The sequence below is a fragment of the Coregonus clupeaformis genome, chromosome 15 (assembly GCF_020615455.1).
Source record: "Coregonus clupeaformis isolate EN_2021a chromosome 15, ASM2061545v1, whole genome shotgun sequence".
Taxonomy (NCBI): Eukaryota; Metazoa; Chordata; class Actinopteri; order Salmoniformes; family Salmonidae; genus Coregonus; species Coregonus clupeaformis.
Genome location: NC_059206.1, coordinates 60,102,088 through 60,123,045, shown reverse-complemented (window position 1 = coordinate 60,123,045; position 20,958 = coordinate 60,102,088).

The window sequence follows — 20,958 nt, the reverse complement described above, 5'->3', positions numbered from 1 at the left end:
GAGCGGACAGTACACAGCATACCATAATGTTCTGAATAATGGCCAAGTCTACCTCGCTCCTTATTCTACTGAACCGCTTAGGCGCAACAAACACAAGTCCAACATTTATCGGAAACTGTTAAACTACCTGTTCACTACCCTCCTGCTCTCCGGGGATGTGCAACTCAATCCTGGGCCCAACATCACCAAGCCAGCGATACGCACCGGAGTGGAGGGCGGTGGATGGCCTCGTCCACTGATCGTCGCCGCTGTGGAGGTGGGTGAGTGCTATGGTCCTGTGGTTTCTCTCGGCTCACCCGGCTCCGGGATGGATTTTGACTCTTCGGGCGTACCGGGGTCGCTGTGTGCGGTCCCTGACTCTGCTTCTGGTGTGCGGGCTGTTTTAATTAGTTTCCCGCATCCAGTGCAGGCGGGAGGGATTGTTAATTGCGCTACCGAACTGCCCCTAATCAAAACGAAACAAAACGGCCTAAACCCAGCCGTCAGAAAACACAGAAAATTTAACTTTTTTCAATGTGTCAATCACTCTCGAGTCATCTGGGACCAACGAGCTAAGCCCAAGGGACTACTAGGGGGGCACTTGAACATTCGTAGTGTCATTCCAAAAAGTGATCAAATTCAACATCTACTCACAGACTCCAACCTTGACTTTCTCTGCCTCTCAGAGACATGGCTCCATAGAAACTCTCCATCTGCTGCTTTGATTGTGCCTGGCTACAATGTTTTCAGGAGAGACAGGACTGAAGGAAGAGGAGGGGGGGTGTGATGATTTATATTAAAGAACATATCCGATGTAAACAAATTGAGTGGTCATGTGATAATGAACTAGAATGTATTGGCCTGAACATTACACTGTCTCCCCAAATGTCTTTTACCCTCATTGGAATGTATAGGCCACCTTCCACCAAAAGTGTGTTTTTTGATCAGTTTAATAACATGCTTAGGGAATGTGATTTTGGGAAAGAGGTCATCTTAATGGGAGATTTTAACATTAATTATGAAGACAAGTGTTGTAGGAAAACCCTCAAACGGATCACTAATACCTTTGACCTTACACAGCTAGTTAAAGGGCCAACCAGGGTGACTTGTTGCTCTAAAACACAGATTGATTTGGTGTTCAGTAATAAACCAGAGAGAGTGACTAAATCATTCAATATGGTTACTGGGCTATCTGATCATAATCTGACACTTATAGCCAGAAAGCTGTCTAAGAGCAGGTTTAACCTCTCTACTGTTAGAAAGCCTGATCAACTAAGAATACCTAAGAGTGAATTAAGCTATTTTGAAAATGCAATTAAGGGAATTAACTGGAATGATCTCTTGTCCTATGCAGACGTGGAAGCTGATAGTCAAGTTTTTCTATCCACAATCCAGACTACATTAAACGGTTTCCTAAAGAAAATCAAATCCAAACCTGGCCAAAAGAGCACTCTTCCTTGGCTAAATGGAGAAATCTGGAAATTGATGAAAGAACGAGATTATTATCTAAAAATAGCCCTAAGATCCAAATTAGAGCATGACAGACGTAGGTTTACCATGTTGAGAAATAAGGTGATGAAAGAAATCAGACAGGCCAAGGCAAACTTTTTTATTAACATAATTGGTGAAGCAAAGGGAAATTCTAAACTGATCTGGGAGAATCTAAAAAAGTTAACAGGGAAAGACCATAGTAACACTGCAAAAAGACTAGAAATCATGGTGAATAACAATCTAACACAGGATGCAGTCGAAATAGCAATAGCCTTCAATTCCTACTTTATTGACTCTGTCAGGGTACTGACACAGAACCCCTCCACTGGTTTCTTGGGCTCAGTGCTAGTAAATGATGCTCAACCTGTCTTCATCATAAGGGAGGTTTCTGAGTCAAAGGTAGACAAGGTGATTAGCTCACTAAAGAACTCTAAAGCCAAAGATGTGTTTGGGATGGACTCTACCTTTCTTAAAAACTACAAAGAGTCACTCATTGGCCCCATTACTAAGGTCACCAACACATCTATTGGTCTCGGGGTGTTTCCAAGGGTATGGAAGTCGGCCATAATAACGGCCATCTTTAAATCAGGCGACCCTGCTGACGTGAGTAACTACAGGCCCATTAGTATACTACCTGTGGTGTCAAAGGTTGTTGAAAAGTGTGTAGCAGAACAACTGATTGCCCACCTCAACAACAGCCCCTTCACATTACATTCCATGCAGTTTGGCTTCAGAGCGAAACACTCCACAGAAATGGCCAACTGCTTTTTTCTGGAAAATGTGAAGTCCAAGATGGACAAAGGGGGGCGTTGTTGGGGCTGTGTTTCTGGACCTAAGGAAGGCTTTTGATACTGTTAACCATGAGATTCTCATCACAAAATTGTCCAAGTTCAACTTTTCCCCCGATGCCTTGAGATGGATGAAATCATACCTTGAAGGCAGAACTCAGTGTGTCAGAGTGAGCAATGAGCTGTCGCCCACTCTTAGCTATGATGTGGGTGTGCCCCAAGGGTCAATACTGGGGCCCCTCCTGTTCAGCCTGTACATTAATGATCTGCCTTCTGTCTGTACTGGGTCTGAAGTTCAAATGTATGCAGATGATACAGTGATATATGTGCATGCAAAGAGCAAACAACAAGCTGCACAAGAACTCACTACTGTAATGGTCCAGGTTACAAAATGGCTCAGTGACTCGTGTTTGCATCTCAATGTGAAAAAAACTGTTTGCATGTTCTTCACAAAGAGGGCAACAGATGCTACTGAGCCAGAAGTCTATGTGTCAGGGGAGAAGCTCCAGGGGGTATCTGATTTTAAGTACCTTGGCATCATACTTGATTCCAACCTCTCTTTTAAAAAGCATGTGAAAAAGGTAATTCAAATAACCAAATTCAACCTAGCTAATTTCCGATTTATACGAAATTGTTTGACTACAGAGGTAGCAAAACTGTACTTCAAATCTATGATACTCCCCCACTTAACATACTGCTTGACTAGTTGGGCCCAAGCTTGATGTACAACAGTAAGACCTATTCAGTCTGTCTACAAACAGGCTCTCAAAGTGCTTGATAGGAAGCCCAATAGCCATCATCACTGTCACATCCTTAGAAAGCATGAGCTCCTGAGTTGGGAAAATCTTGTGCAATACACCGATGCATGTCTTGTATTCAAGATCCTAAATGGCTTGGCTCCCCCCTCCACTCAGTATTTTTGTTAAACAGAAAACCCAAACATATGGCAGCAGATCCACAAGGTCTGCCATGAGAGGTGACTGTGTAGTTCCCCTAAGGAAAAGCACCTTTAGTAAATCTGCTTTTTCTGTGAGAGCTTCCCATGTCTGGAATACACTGCCATCAGACACACACAACTGCACCACATATCACACTTTCACAAAATGCTTGAAGACATGGCTAAAGGTCAATCAGATTTGTGAACATGGTCCCTAGCTGTGTGTTGCCGCTTTCCATGTCTGTTGTCTGTAACTTGTGAGGTGTGGAAACACTTTGTTGCTTTTATGAATTTTGTCTTGCTGCTTTTTGTTCTATGTTGCTCTGTCTGTATGCTACGTCTTGCTTGTCCTATGTTGCTATGTCTGTATGCTATGTCTTGTTCTATGTTGTTATTGTCTATATTGTAATTGTTTTTAATAACCTGCCCAGGGACTGAGGTTGAAAATTAGCCGGCTGGCTAAAACCGGCACTTTTACTGAAACGTTGATTAATGTGCACTGTCCCTGTAAAAATAAATAAACTCAAACTCAAACGTGCCCTCGACAGCTTCACAAGCAGTGTGCAGGCCATAAGGTAAGATTAAACAATATCATTCGATCTTTCATTTTCACAAGTCATTGAACGCTTTGCTGTATTGAAACAGAGAAGAGAACAGTTTCAGTACAAGTCATGTAGCCTCTCTCTCTCTTTGTCCCTCCCTGTCTGTCTCTTTAACACACACACGCCCAAATCAGTTCACAGTTGATGTTGTTTAAAATAGTTATTTTTCATTTTAAAAAAAGTTTTTAAAAAAATAATCTGTTCATGTTCATTTTTACAAATCTATACAATTGGCCAGAATATGGTTGTTCATATTTACAAATCTATACAATTGGCCAGAATATGGTTGTTCATTTTTACAAAGCCATACAGATAGCTGTGTTTACCATTTCTAGAAATTACTTTCAAATTCTGTTTTCAGGCAAAATGTCTATCACTGTTCATTTTCACAAATCTATACAAGAGGGCAGAATATGGAAGTCTATAAAAATGTCTTATTACCAATAACTTGCATCAATGTTTTCAGTAGCCTCTATCAAAAGCTCCTGCTTACTTGTTGTGAATTATGCTCAGGTGCACATATTTCCAATTCAACCATGAGGCAAAAAATGTGGTAAAAGCTCTTGTTGATCCTGCAATCTGAACAAATACCAAGATGCTGTATTTTCAGCTGATATTTCATTTGTTTATGGAAATGCATATTGTTTATGCAGTGTTGAGGAATGTGAAAGAACACCCTTGATTATTTTTACTGTGATAACTTATTTAGATTTTGTAAGCCAACACTTTTGAGATCAGTCAATAAATGCTTCTGGTATTGACTTATATGCTGCCCCTGTCTTCATGTTGTTGCTGGACATATCTTTTTAAAAATGTGTGTAGGTCACCTAAATCATCAGAAAAATTGCCCCCCCTGAGAATTTTTTCAGGAGCCGCCACTGCTGGTGAATATCCTGGCGATACAATCCAATAGAGCTCCACTGAGATATTGCTAACACCTCTACACGAAGACAATCACACACAAAGACATGGGGGGCAGAGGGAATACTTATACAGGTACTGATGAGGGGATATGAACCAGGTGTGTGTAAAAACAAGACAAAAGAAATGGAATGATGAGATGAGGAGCAAAAGTGGCTAGAAGGCCGGTGACGACGAGCGCCGAAGCCTGCCCGAACAAGGAGCGGAGGCAGCTTCGGAGGAAGTCGTGACATGAACAGAGTGGACTAAGTTTTGTAGACTTTACTCTTTTCAAAAATGTTAACAAATTGCGCTCTTTAGAAGGAGTGCAAAGACAAATTGAGTTATTGCACAATCACACTTCACAGAGTAGGCGTTCCGTAACGGAAATATGCAGATGCACAGTGGGGAAAAAAAGTATTTAGTCAGCCACCAATTGTGCAAGTTCTCCCACTTAAAAAGATGAGAGGCCTGTAATTTTCATCATAGGTACACGTCAACTATGACAGACAAATTGGGGGGGAAAAATCCAGAAAATCACATTGTAGGATTTTTAATGAATTTATTAGAAAATTATGGTTGAAAATAAGTATTTGGTCACCTACAAACAAGCAAGATTTCTGGCTCTCACAGACCTGTAACTTCTTCTTTAAGGGGCTCCTCTGTCCTCCACTCGTTACCTGTATTAATGGCACCTGTTTGAACTTGTTATCAGTATAAAAGACACCTGTCCACAACCTCAAAGAGTCACACTCCAAACTCCACTATGGCCAAGACCAAAGAGCTGTCAAAGGACACCAGAAACAAAATTGTAGACCTGCACCAGGCTGGGAAGACTGAATCTGCAATAGGTAAGCAGCTTGGTTTGAAGAAATCAACTCTGGGAGCAATTATTAGGAAATGGAAGACATACAAGACCACTGATAATCTCCCTCGATCTGGGGCTCCACGCAAGATCTCACCCCTTGGGGTCAAAATGATCACAAGAACGGTGAGCAAAAATCCCAGAACCACACGGGGGGACCTAGTGAATGACCTGCAGAGAGCTGGGACCAAAGTAACAAAGCCTACCATCAGTAACACACTACGCCGCCAGGGACTCAAATCCTGCAGTGCCAGACATGTCCCCCTGCTTAAACCAGTACATGTCCAGGCCCATCTGAAGTTTGCTAGAGTGCATTTGGATGATCCAGAAGAGGATTGGGAGAATGTCATATGGTCAGATGAAACCAAAATAGAACTTTTTGGTAAAAACTCAACTCGTTGTGTTTGGAGGACAAAGAATGCTGAGTTGCATCCAAAGAACACCATACCTACTGTGAAGCATGGGGGTGGAAACATCATGCTTTGGGGCTGTTTTTCTGCAAAGGGACCAGGACGACCGATCCGTGTAAAGGAAAGAATGAATGGGGACATGTATCGTGAGATTTTGAGTGAAAACCTCCTTCCATCAGCAAGGGCATTGAAGATGAAACGTGGCTGGGTCTTTCAGCATGACAATGATCCCAAACACACCGCCCGGGCAACGAAGGAGTGGCTTCGTAAGAAGCATTTCAAGGTCCTGGAGTGGCCTAGCCAGTCTCCAGATCTCAACCCCATAGAAAATCTTTGGAGGGAGTTGAAAGTCTGTGTTGCCCAGCGACAGCCCCAAAACATCACTGCTCTAGAGGAGATCTGCATGGAGGAATGGGCCAAAATACCAGCAACAGTGTGTGAAAACCTTGTGAAGACTTACAGAAAACATTTGACCTGTGTCATTGCGAACAAAGGGTATATAACAAAGTATTGAGAAACTTTTGTTATTGACCAAATATTTATTTTCAACCATATTTTGCAAATAAATTCATTAAAAATCCTACAATGTGATTTTCTGGATTTTCTTTTCTCATTTTGTCTGTCATAGTTGACATGTACCTATGATGAAAATTACAGGCCTCTCTCATCCTTTTAAGTGGGAGAACATGCACAATTGGTGGCTGACTAAATACTTTTTTTCCCCCACTGTATATCTGGTCTCCTATAGCACTGTTTCCTGGAAATGCTGCTCTATTTTCTGGTAATCATTTATGATCCCTGCATAGTGACGCTTTCTTAAAAAGACAACCTGTGTGTCTGTGTGCATCGCAAAATCAAAACATTTTCAGTCTTCTACATCTAACATCAATCCCCTGAATTAAACATGTTGGTTCAATATTTAAAACATAACTTCTTATTTTAGATGAATCTGTGATGATAACAAGTAAACATGTACACAGGAAAGCAAAGATCTTGCCAGACGGCATAAGCAATGAGAACGTTTTGCTGTACCTAACATCTCTGGCTTGGTAGGAGTGCAGCCATGGTTACAAACTGTTGTTTGTTCTTATAAGATGTGAGTAGGTGTGTCTGCTTCCTTTGTAACTGCAGGACCTAGTGACTCATTGGGGCAAGTTGTAGGATAATATATTAATATACATATAATATATTAAGCGTTTACGACTACTGTGAGCATGATATAATTTGTTAGCCATGACTGCAACTGATAAAAGTGTCGGCTATACAGCTCTAAATAGCTGAAATGTAAATTTGAGTGTCCCCTTTCCTGATCTGTTCTTCAAATAATTTCACAATTTATATGTGTGTGTGTCATTTTGTAGGGCAACCACATTTACTGTTATTGTAAATACTGTTCAGTTTCTTGTTTCTGTTCATCCTGTAGTCTCCATCAGACGAGGGGCCATGGTTACTTCCTGAGGTAACAGCATATATCGCCACCACTGTCTGCTCTGTTTCCATTTCCTGTCATTGACGAAAGAGAGTGCCCCCAGATACCATAATTTCCAATGGTGACAGAACACCAGTCAAATTGAGAATCTGATTGCTGCATCTCTGGACTGTATGATTTCTGCCTGATGCTCAATTATTGGGTATTTTTTCAATTCTACTGTATTTTCATTTGCAGTCATTATTATGGTCAAAACACACTCTTTTACTTGCTTTCTCTTGTCGGGCACATGCACACATTCACAGGCACAGTCTGTTTCTTGTGAACACTGGCTTTTGCATAGGTCTATACCACATACTGTAAAATACATACAGAAATGACTGACACATGAAACGTAATAGAAAAATACACTCATAGAAAATACATTCACAGACTGGGCTGAGCTGAGCAGGTCCTTAACCTTTGTCTTGGGTCGGTATAGACATGTAATCGAGTGATTCATACACCTGGACTTGACACTGAGAGATTGAGGGTGGGAGAGAGAAAGAGAGAGGGAGAGAGGGTGAGAAAGAAAGAGAGCGAGAGAAAGAGAGAGAGAGAGCGAGAGAGAGAGAAAGAGGGAGGGGAGATAGAGAGGGAGAGAGCGAGAGCGGGAGAAAGGGAGAGCGAGAGAGCGAGAGAGAGAGCGAGAGAGAGAGCGAGAGCGAGAGAGAGCAAGAGCGAGCACGAGAGAGAGAAAGAGGGAGGGGAGAGAGAGAGGGAGAGAGAGAGAGCGAGAGAGAGAAAGAGGGAGGGGAGAGAGAGAGTGCGCGAGAGAGAGAGAGAGAGAGCGAGAGAGAGCGAGAGAGAGCGAGAGAGAGCGAGAGCGAGAGAGAGCGAGAGCGAGAGAGAGCGAGAGCGAGAGAGAGAGAGAGCAAGAGCGAGAGAGAGCAAGAGCGAGCACGAGAGAGAGAGAGAGAGAGAGAGAGAGAGAGAGAGAGAGAGAGAGAGAGAGAGAGAGAGAGAGAGAGAGAGAGGCGAGAGAGAGAGAGAGAGAGAGGGAGGGGGAGAGAGAGAAGGAGGGGGGAGAGAGAGAGAGAGAGGGATTAAAAGTCAGCAACGCATATGGAATAACACAGAAACATTTTAATATCGAAAGTGAGATCACCATGCCTATAGCCTAGAATAACTTACTACACTAAATCAAGACAGGAATATTTGCCTGTGAGTAGGGTGTGGAACGGTGTATCGTGGCGGTAGGCGGTGTGTACTGAGTATGAGACTCACCCATTGAGTGGATCCTGTGGAGGAGAAGGTGGCGCTCTGGTCGGCGGCCTCTCCCAGCTCCTCCATCTTCAACTCCTCGTCCTCATGGTGGGGGGCCTCGTGGATCACCCTGACCGCTCTCTCTGGGGCACCGCCTGTATACACCATAGACATACAGTGATGTGAAAAAGTATTTGCCACCTTTATAATTTTCTCTACTTTTACATATTTTTGATAATGAATGTTAGCAGATCTTCAACCAATACCTAATATTAGATAAAGGGAACCTGAGTGAACAAATAAAACAATTACATACTTATTTCATTTATTTCATAAACAAGGTTATGCAACACCCGATGTGAAAAAGTATAAAGTCCAATCTCGTCCAAAAAGTTGACTCAAGTTTGCCAAAAAGCAAGGATGTTCTATGGACAGATGAGTCAAAAGTATAACTTTTTGGACGACATGGGTCCCATTATACCTGGCGAAAACCAAACACTGCATTCCACAGTAAGAACCTTATACCAACAGTCAAGCATGGTGGTGGTAGTGTGATGGTTTGGTGATGCTTTGCTGCCTTAGGACCTGGACGACTTGCCTTAATAGAAGGAACCATGAATTCTGATCTGTATCAGAGAATTCTACAGGAGAATGTCAGGCCGTCTATCTGTGAGCTAAAGCTGAAGCACAGCTGGGTCATGCAGCAAGACAGTGATCCAAAACACACATTCAAGTCTAAATGAAAATGGCTAAAAAGCAAAACATTTGAGGTTTTGGAATGGCCTAGTCAATGTCCATACCTAATCCCAATTGAGATGTTGTTGCAGGACTTGAAACAAGCAGTTCATTCTTGAAAACCCACAAATGTCGCTAAGTTAAAGCAGTTCTGCATGGAAGAGTGGGCCAAAATTCCTCCACAGCGACGTGAGAGACTGGTCAACAACTACAGGAAGCATTTGGTTGCAGTCATTGCAGCTAAAGGTGGCACAACCAGTTATTGAGTGTAAGGGGTGTAGTGTATTAGGATTATGTCTTTGTTAATGTTTTTTTATGTGGAACTGAAAAACTGTTTATGTTAGTTCAAAAGTAGCCATTTGTAGGGTGACGCCCCAGGGGAGACAGGTGATTGGACAGCAGAGGGAGCAACCCATATTTTTACATTGTTTATAAGTATATGCTGGAGGAAAAAGAGGTTAGAGTAGCCATTGCAATCTGGGAAGTTGCTCTCCGGGTGATCTTGACACCTGTAACTCATGCTGAAAGCTTGTGATATGAATAAACGTATGATCAAGGTACAGTATGAGCGGACTCCTTTGTTTATCAGCAATAATTGCCAGCATTTACTCGATACGACAAATGGCGCCCAACGTGGGGCTGGTCTGCATCTCTTTGTTCCATTCAGCCGCCAAGCTAACTCGTTCTGAAGTCATGGCCAGAAAAGGGTGAGTTTTTTTCTCACAGCTTTGGGAGGTTGTTAGTTTGGATGCTATTTGTGTACACTGGAGCGATGTACCATTAGGACCGAAATGTGCCTCGTGTGGCGTTATTGCTGAGAACTGGGGGTCTGGCTAATCATTATAAAAAAAATTAAAACAGCGCAAAAGGGGGGAGAGCCTATAAATTGGCTATAGAGATGTGTTGCTTGAATAGTAAGTCAAGAACAATCGGGGGCCAAGATATGTATACAAGTTAGGACATTGCAGGATTTGATAAGCCCTCGGAACAAACGAGGCGACCATAGGGTGGGCCATAAATCCTGATAACGCATTCGGTGTGATTAGGTGTGTTCTGGGGACACGGGTTTTGGAATATACATTCTATTGATGTTATCTCTCAGCTGGTGGTTGACGAAGCATTTGTCTGACGTAACCTCTCATAAAATATCCAAACTCACGGCAGCCTAAAGTTAGTAGGAACAAAGAAAAAGTAATTTAAGGCGCAATGTCGGGTACAGTGTTTTCATGCTACATGGTGCATACAGGCTAATGCTAATGCTAATATGCTTTATGCTAACATGTGACCGTAGAGGTCCACTGCGATGGAAGAAAGCCTCTTAAATTATGTTTGTGTGTGTGTGGAATTCAGGTTCTATGGTTTGTGAGCGCTGTTAAATGTTGTTTGACTATGAGGGGAAAACGGAGGTACAGCAGGACTGGTAACTGTCTATTTGGGTTGGGGAGAGAGCTAAGGATCTCCCTTCCACGGTGAAAAAGTATTTTTGAATGTATCGCGCATGCGTGTGATTTTGCTAAACTACAACACGTTTAATTTTATGACACTACACTACAAAACGGGGGAGGTTATGGCACGAGATTATGAGACGTTGGTTTACGGTACTAAACTACAACACGTTGTTTACTAAAACTACAACAAGGGGATTTTGGGTAAATAGGTCACTCCTCTGTTACACTGTGTTGCGGGCAGGCTGAGACAAACAAAAAGGAACAAAAAATTAGACATTTAGAGTCTAATGGTGTATTTTGGTGGTTACATCGGCTGTTGGTTAAAGATGAAACTGGTTTTGTGACCTATTGAATGGATAAATGAGAGAGATATGTTGACGGATTAAAAATAAAAATAATTAAATAAATAAATAAAATAAAAATGTTTTTGAGCGATCTATTTAGTCCTGAGTTAAGTCTTAGAGCGAATGTGAGTGGGGGAATATTGAATATGGTTGAAGTAACTCAGTATTGCATTAACTACTAAAATCTTTTTCTGTGTCTCTGTTGTTTTGTCATATGAGAGGAACGATGGAGAGAGAGAGAGAAAGAGAGGGGGTGCTGACGTATACATCACGTCACGTGACGCGACAGAGAATCGAGTCAGAAGGGTTTTGGTACTGGTCTGTTTGCAAAATCTTCCCCTACAGGATATTTGATGTTATGACAATTTCACAGAGGCTTGGCAACAGACTGATCATTGGAATAAAATTTGCATTTTGGAGTTTCTGTGCATTACTTGGCTTGATTAGGGGTTGTGTTGGAAATTAAGTACTGACATTATTCTGTAAAATTAAGATAATTAGGTGCTTATAAAGCAAGGGGGTTTATGGGTATTGTAGTGATTGTAGGGTTAGAGGCTTTGTTTTTAGGATTGCTGTGAAGGTAACTACTTGTATTTACTTTCCTGATGGGTTGTGGTAAGATAGCCACTAATTGATAAATTGGTAAGATAGGATATAGAAATAAAACATTGGTTTTAATTATTCATAATTTTTAATTGATGTTTTAATAGATTTTTTATTTTAATTAAAAATATTATTTGAATATAATTTTTTATTGAATTTTTTAATATTCATATTTTTATTGATTGATTTAAGGAAAAAATTAAAAAATATATATATATATTTTTTGGGTTGTTTAGGTTATATTAATAATTAAAGGGGGGAAGCCATAGGCTATATAGTCTAAAATAAAATAATTCACAATAAAGGAATATAAAAGAGTAGTTACAATGGGGAGAAAGGACAGCAAGGCTATGAAGGTGATTACACCTGTTGATATAGTACAAAATAGTAATCCTTTAACTAAAGTATTGCGAGGTTATCCGGCAAATGAAACAAAAGTTGCCCTTCATTCTCAAACAAAAACTGATAAAAGATTCCAGCGATAAGATAAACAAAGGTATAGAGAAAATGCTAAAGGAAGAGAAGGCGACAGAAAAACTAATGGCAGAAGTTAGTACACCTTTCTCACATACGGATTCAGCAAAAACACCCCCACCTTATGAGAAGGAAGTAGAGCTTAGGGATGTTTATCCTCAGCTTCCAGTGATCATCCAGGAGGGTGATTATTGCATCAGAGATGAAGATGAACGAATAATAGATAGAGGACAAGCAGAAACGACCAGAAAGATGAATCCAAAACTCCAGAAGTAAGAAAAACCGAGATGTCTGGAAACTAAGAGAAGAATACAGTGAGGCCAAGGAAAAAGGCCACTAGTAAGAAGATGATGGAAGATGATATTTCGAGGACAGAACTTAGAATTTAACCTTTTGAAGAATACTGATATGTCAACAATCACTGCCACAGCTTCAACAGGACCAATTCCAACCGCAATGGTACCAGCCACCAATGGGGGTACCAGTTGTGTCATATCCACAGACAGGTTCTGGACAGACGCAGAATTGGAGAGGAAGAGGACGAGAAGGTTTAGAAGGAGGAGGAAGATTTCAGCTACACTTCCAGCAACTTTCAGAAGAGTGTTATAATTGTGGACAGGTTGGTTACTTTACCTGTGAGTGCAATAAGTCAGGAGGAAACATCAGAGGGAATTTCAGAGGAAGATACAGGGGCCAGTCAAGATCATCTGGAGGACAGGTGAACCCCTACAGGGGTCCGGAGCAAGGATTCTAGAGGTGCCTAGAAGATACGAAGGGGGGTATCAGCTGATAGAGCCGATTTAGGGAGAAGAAGAAAAGTATCTAACAATTGAAGTAAAAACAAAGGACTAGGAGAGGTGAATAGTGGAAAAACTTTTATCTGTGTTGAGCCTAAAGAGGTTAAACATCTCACTATGTAAAATTAACTAATTAGGATAGGGATTTGAGGTAGTAAAACAGCTAATTACTCTTAAGGAACCAATTGAGCTCTGCTATAAAACTCAAAAGAGAAATTAAAATAGACATATTAATATTAGAACATATACCTATTGCATTGTTGGAAAGAGATGCATTGTGTAAATTGAACTGTACATTAAGATGTACACTAGACGGCTGTCTGGTAGAAGATTTTAAAAAGAATAGGGTTTTTGGGAATCATATTTGCTTGAAAAGATAATATCATAGGAAGGATGATAATCTATTAGACTGCCTATTAGACAATCTGTCTGAAAAATTAAGTTAAAAGGGTGACTGTTATTCTTGGTTACATTCCTACAGCAAGAGGGGAAAGAGATTTCAAACTAGGCTAAAAGAGGTTTGATCGTTTGCCAAGTCTGTGTGTAAAGAAGTCAGAAGCAGGTGGGGACTTCCCAATCACATATTCTAAAAATTGGTGGTAAAGGATTTTTTTTGTGAATAAATCAGTGTAAAAGGTTTTTAAAAGTTAGGAGAAAAGATTAGATTAAAAAAAAGTTAGGAGAACTAGGGTTGAAGGAACTCTAAGACAGTAAGCTAAGTTTCAATGTTAGTTAGTAGTAAGAGAGAAAGAACAGTGGTGAAGGACATTTTAGAGTTTAGTGGGAAGATAGATATGGTAGGAGTTTAGATCTGTTAGGAGCAGATGCATTGAGAAAGTATGCGTTGCTGAATGATAAGAGAAGATTGAGGGTGATTGAGTATCTATACTTACAGTTCCCAGCAGGAAGATCAAGGTAATTGTGGGTGTATTTTTTTTATAATCAAAAGGTTGAAAGTCAGGGATTAGAGGTAGGACTGAGAGCTAAAAAAAAGTGACACTAGTGGTGATAGAGGGAAATACAAGTAAGGAGTTAAGAGTCTTAGGGAAAATAGATGAAGTAACAATAATGACATTAACACTTCAGTCTATTATAACAACAGTGAGAAGCAATTCAACTCTTTCAACATTGATAGTTATTAAAGCCATAAATATATCGCATTTGATTACAAGGGAACCAATAGCTCCAGCAGCAATTTTAGAGGAAAAGACTGTTATTAGGATTAAAATAGGAGAGCAGATAGTAGTAGAGAACAATATAGATTCATCTGAAATAGTGAAGGATACTATCGTGGAGGTACAGGATGAGGTCTTTGATTTTAATGACAGACAAGGAGAGGTATCTGATCAGTACCGCTCGTTAGGGAAGAGAGAAACTAAATGCATGTGGTTTGATTCTTCAGTTGTGAAAATTAAAGATGGATGGGCAGGTAGGAATCTTTGGTTCCAGCAGCTAGCTCATTCTGTAAGATCAGTGAGGAATCTTGAGGGTCCATGTCTGTTGAGAATTCCAGCACCAAACATTTTAGAGACGGTCGCTCGACCTCTATCAAGTATGTGTCCATCTTATGCTTTGTCATGGCTGTTGTATCAGCAACAATCAGTAACAGATAAAATAATGTCATTGTCAAAACATTTGTTTAAGCCTAGGTTTAAGTGTTATTGGGTTAAGTGAATTAACTTGTGTGAATTTGTTAGATGGGAAGGAAAATCAGGTAACAGCGAACCCTGATGCATTGGAGGTGAAACCATTGAGGGCTAAAAGTTGTTTTTGTTCTAATAAAACATATGATTAGGGGTATGTTTATGGGAATATCAGATTGTGAGGATTATATGATAACTTTGGGTAAGCATGACCTTAAGGGTAGTAATGAGAAATATGTTACTTTTTATGTTCCAGGTAGTAAGAACAGCAAGACTTTGATGGTGAAAAATTAGCTTTTGCCTGACAATGTGACAATTGGGAATTTTAGAGATATTTGGAGGGTTTGTGGTGATAAAGCATATATATTCTTACCCTATGGATGGACAGGATGTTGTTACATGTCAACGTTGAAGCTTCCATATGAGGCTTTTACCATTAAAAGAGGAATAGCACCGGACACAGATAAATCTAAATCTAGGTTTGGAAATAGGGTGAAAAGAGACATGGCGACATGTCATAGTCTTCAGCCTATCATTGGAGGATAAGGCTAAGAGAGAAGGGGGGACTTTTTCCATGGTATGGTGTAACATTTTTGGCAGATCATATTGATAATATTAGCTATACTTTGATTCCAGATAGTTCAGATAGTATCACTATGCGTTGAAGAATATAAGGGATGCGTTTGGTAGATCTGAAGGAGCTGGATGGTCAGCGAAGACTTGGTTGCAAGATCAGTTAGGCCCAGTAGGAGCAGTGATGGTTCAGATTTTAGTTGCAGCTTTGATAGCACTGTGTGTGATGTTTGTAATTTGTTACTGACCTTTGAGAAAGCTATGATATTGAGATAGGTTGGAGTAGTGATGCCTGGAGACAACACTCAGATGCCGTTGTTGACTGTTCCTGATCTGGATGAAGAGGGACAAGTGGGACTGGATGGAGTATTAATGGATAAATATCCTTTTTGATTATTTGATCATTTTTCAAAAAAATTTCAATATTAGTGTGATTTTAGTATGATGTTATGAATCAAAGGGGGGAAGTGTATGAATGAATAATTATCCTATTTCATTATTCTATCATTTATATTGATTCATACATCATTTATATATAATTTTTATACTCTTAGTTGATATTGATGTTTTAATTTGAAAGTGTTGTTTTGCAAAAGATACTGTTTGGTCTTTTCTTTTCTTCCAGAAGCATTTGGGGGAAAATGTAAAGATTGAAATACTCAAAGAAAGGACAATATGAAAGGACAATGACTGGAGGAGATGGAACCAGAAAGGGGTGGAAAGGTTCCCATTCCATCATCAACAATGCATTGGAAGTCGAGACTACGGGAGGAGATGAAGTGTAGTGGACTACATTCCAGTGTCTGCAATGAAATATAGACATATTTGCATGTGTAATACATAATTTGTGTCATATTCTTAGGTATTAATTTTTGTAGAATGATATTTGATGTTATTGAATACATGTGGGGATCTTAGATGTTTTTGTTTATTTCGTGAATGCTTAGGGACAGGGAGTCTAGGCAGGGAGAGGTCCACTGTAGGATCCGATGGGTTGACCAGCCTTAGAGTGGACATTTTTTGGATAGTATTTTGTTTGCAGGGGCTTACATGTGTATTTAATTGCATCATAGTTTCAAATGCATTGATAGGGATTTATGAGTTTATATGGAGTATCTAGGTGGTTGCCTGGGGCAGAGGGACCGTGAGAGAATTTTACTGTCTTGATTGATGGATGGATATCTGGAAAGATGGCTGCCAGACAGTTTTTCGCTCTCACACTCCATAAAGATTTGTTCATATTTCATAGTAATGTATTCACACTTCATAAACATTTATTCATATTTCATAGAAAGGTATTTACACTCTAGAGAAGAATGTTTTTTGGTTTAATGTTAAAGATACTCAATAAGATAAATTGTTACTTGTCATAATCCTATTCTGTTTGTTTTCGAGACTTTTAGTTCGTCTCGAAGGGGGGAAATGTAGTGTATTAGGATTATGTCTTTGTTAATGTTTTTTTATGTGGAACTGAAAAACGGTTTATGTTAGTTCAAAAGTAGCCATTTGTAGGGTGACGCCCCAGGGGAGACAGGTGATTGGACAGCAGAGGGAGCAACCCATATTTTTACATTGTTTATAAGTATATGCTGGAGGAAAAAGAGGTTAGAGCAGCCATTGCAATCTGGGACGTTGCTCTCCGGGTGATCTTGACACCTGTAACTCATGCTGAAAGCTTGTGATATGAATAAAATTATGATCAAGGTTCAGTATGAGCGGACTCCTTTGTTTATCAGCAATAATTGCCAGCATTTACTCGATACGACAGGGGGCAATTACTTTTTCCCAGAGGGGAATTGGGTGTTGCATAACTTTGTTAAATCAATAAATAAATTAAGCATACATTTGTAAACTCAGGTTCCCTTTATCTAATATTAGGTTTTGGTTGAAGATCTGATAACATTCAGTATAAAACATTTGCATAAATAAGGAAAATCAGAAAGGGGGCAAATACTTTTTCACGGCTCTCTACATACATATTGGGTTTACAGATATCAAGAGTGCACACAGAAAAACAACCAAATAACAAGATGTGTCAACTCACTGTCTTGTATGGTAACAGGGTGATACAGCATTGAATATACTGTAACTCTGATCTGTCGCGAAATGGGCATGAAATACAAAACTAGGGACTGTTGCAAGTTTACGTTGAAACGGCTTCCAAGACAAGACGTTGCTCTGTGGATGCTCTATGGAAATGGAAATGTTCACCAACTCTTTCATAAGCACACGAGTGTATTATCCTACACATGTAAAGCATTGCTTGACTTGGACTGAAATATGTGCCGGTACTCATTTTGGGTGCTGAAACTGATTATATTTAGGTGCAGGAGCTCCACAATACTTTTGAGCTAATACTCTACCAGAGGAACAGGAGCTCAAGCAGTAGAACATGGGAGGTGTCGGTACACAGCTCCGGTGAGCTCCTGCCCAAGTCAAGCACTGACGTAAAGATGTAAAATAAGCATAATATCACAACGCTCTCTGACCTTGGTGTCTTTTCCGTGCCCTGTACAGGCAGATGAGGGCGGTGAGGAACAGCGGCAGGACAGCAAGAGGACGCATGATAGACAGCAGCAGGGACTGCTTTTCTGCTGGGAGCTCTGCTGTGCAGAAAGAGTGGAGTTATTAGCAAACTATTGCAATAAGATTGGATCTATAGCCAGTTTAATTCGTAGGAAGCATGTTTTTAATGTAGGACTTTCACCAAATAAATGTTAATTGTCTCTAATCAGTACTCACCATTGTTTGTCTTATTTTGGGATGTAACTGTTATCTGTGTCCCATTCCCCACGAATTCAGAAAGAGATGGTATCTCTACAATAACTTTACAGATGTAAGTACCAGAGTCATTTCTAGTGAGGTTTGAGATGGTCCAATTTGAGCAGTAACAGACTACAGTCTGCTGAGATGCCCTGTCCTGATACTGACTGTTGTTGACCAGTACACTCATAAATGTTATCCAGGTGTACTCTTTTTGCCAATTAACTGTCGCTCTTGACACCTTTTTATTCCAGCAGCACTGGATCTGAACAGTACCCCCCTCTGTTACTGTCACATCATGAGGAGACTGGGTCACCACTAATGTGCCGCTTGTACCTGTGGAGAGACAGAGAAAACAACTTATTAGTGAAACATCAAATGACAAGGATAAATAGTATGATATGCATAAAGCTGATGTAATGTATTCACATTAGGGTGGTACCATTACCAAATCTAAATCATTATTACCATATAAAACATGGTAGAAAACATGGTTTTATTAATTCTACAGGCCTTGTTGTTGTTGTTAATGATACCAAAATAAATGTATTGACTACAGTGAAATGAATGAAAACAAGGAAAGCTAAAATAAAAGGTTATGTCCAGACCAGTAGAATAAGTAAAACATGCTTGTGATGTCTTTGCCTGGTGAGCCAATATGGTGTTGGTTTAATCTAAGATAACGATGGTCCAAATAAATGTGTAACTCAATATTTTTGTAACTTACCCCAAGAAGAGATGGAACAGAGCGAGGAGAGCAGCAGGCAGACCAGCAGATGCTTCATCTTTCTGGAATGATATCACTATGAGCCCAGTCAGCCTTTAGGTGCTGTTTCCTCCACCCTCCACACACACAGACACACACACACACACACACACACACACACACACACACACACACACACGGGGGCGTGAGAATCATAACTGACACACACTTGTTCTGGGCTTCCTTTGACAATTGACGCACTGAATGGTTAACAACAGAGTTGCTTATCTCCATCTTCCTCTTTCTTCTTTATGTGCATCATTTTGTTCTTTCTTCATGCTAAACCTTTGACCCCAGTAACGTCTTCTTCTTTTGGTCCTGCTGTCTGCTCTCTACCCAGTTGATTTCAAGTATCTGCAGTTCTGAACAAGCTTTATTTGTTGATTAAAGATCTAGTCAAAAGTTTCATCATTGGCAAAATTATGTGGAAAGCAGAGAACTAGATGTGCAGATTGTGAAATGTCCGTTGCTGTGTCACTCTGTCAAAGGCGTCAGTGAAATGCGGTGGGCGAAGTCAAACGCAGGACGCAGAGCTGATCAGAAAACGTACTTTACTAGAAAGTAATCTGTGAATACACAATCTCCACACAGGGAGGAAATAACCCGCACACTAACGACTGCCGATAACAATAACAATCACACACAACACACAGTGGAAGACAGAGGGTTAAATAGGGAAGACAATACTACATAATGGGAAACAGGTGGACACAATCAAGACAGAACAAGTCGAACACAGAAACATAGATCGGTAGCAGCTAGTACTCCGGTGACGACGAACGCCGAAGCCTGCCCGAGCAAGGAGAAGGGGCAGCCTCGGCTGAATCCGTGACAGTACCCCCCCACCCTTGACGCGCGGCCCCAGCCGTGCGCCGACCCCGGCCTCGGGGACGGCCAGGAGGACGCGGAGCAGGGCGAGTCGGATGACTCTGGTGGAAATCCCTCAACATGGAGGGATCTAGGATGTCCCTCCTAGGGACCCAGCACCGTTCCTCCGGACCGTACCCCTCCCACTCCACGAGATACTGCAGGCCCCCCACCCGACGCCTCGAATCCAAGATGGAACGGACTGAGTATGCCGGAGCCCCCTCGATGTCCTGTGGGGGCGTAGGAACCTCTCGTACCTCAGACTCCTGGAGTGGACCAGCTCCTACCGGCCTGAGGAGAGACACATGGAACGAGGGGTTAATACGGTAATTAATAGGAAGTTGTAACCTATAACAAACCTCGTTCAATTTCCTCAGGACTTTAAATGGCCCCACAAACCGCCGACCCAGCTTCCGGCAGGGCAGGCGAAGGGGCAGGTTTCGGGTCGAGAGCCAGACCCGATCTCCCGGTGCATACACCGGAGCCTCACTGCGGTGGCGATCGGCGCTTGCCTTATGTCGCCTGATAGCCCGCTGCAGGTGTACATGCGCAGCGTTCCAGGTCTCTTCCGAGCACCGAAACCACTCGTCCACTGCAGGAGCTTCGATCTGGCTCTGATGCCAAGGTGCCAGGACCGGCTGATAACCTAACACACACTGAAAAGGCGTAAGGTTAGTAGAGAAGTGGCAAAGTTTGTTTTGGGCTATCTCTGCCCAGGGAATATATCCCAACCACTCCCCCTGCTGGTCCTGGCAATAGGACCTCAGAAACCTACCCACATCCTGGTTCACTCTCTCCACCTGCCCATTACTCTCGGGGTGAAAACCTGAGGTAAGGCTAATCGAGACCCCCAGACGTTCCATGAACACCCTCCAGACTCTAGAGGTGAACTGGGTGCCGGAAGACGTGTGTAAACAGGGCGTCAGCAATTTGTAAGGCTGTAGGGAGACCTGACATAGGAATGAGATGGCAGGCCTTCGGAAACCGATCCACAACGACCAAGATCGTGGTGTTCCCCTGTGAGGGGGGAAGGTCCGTGACAAAGTCCACCGATAGATGAGACCACGGCCGTTGTGGAACGGGTAGGGGTTGTAATTTTCCTCTGGGCAGGTGTCTAGGTGCCTTACACTGGGCGCACACCGAGCAGGAGGAAACATAAACCCTCACGTCCTTGGCTAAAGTGGGCCACCAGTACTTCCCACTAAGACAGTGCACTGTCCGACCGATACCAGGATGACCAGAGGAGGGTGACGTGTGAGCCCAATAGATCAATCGATCACGAACCTCGAGCGGCACGTA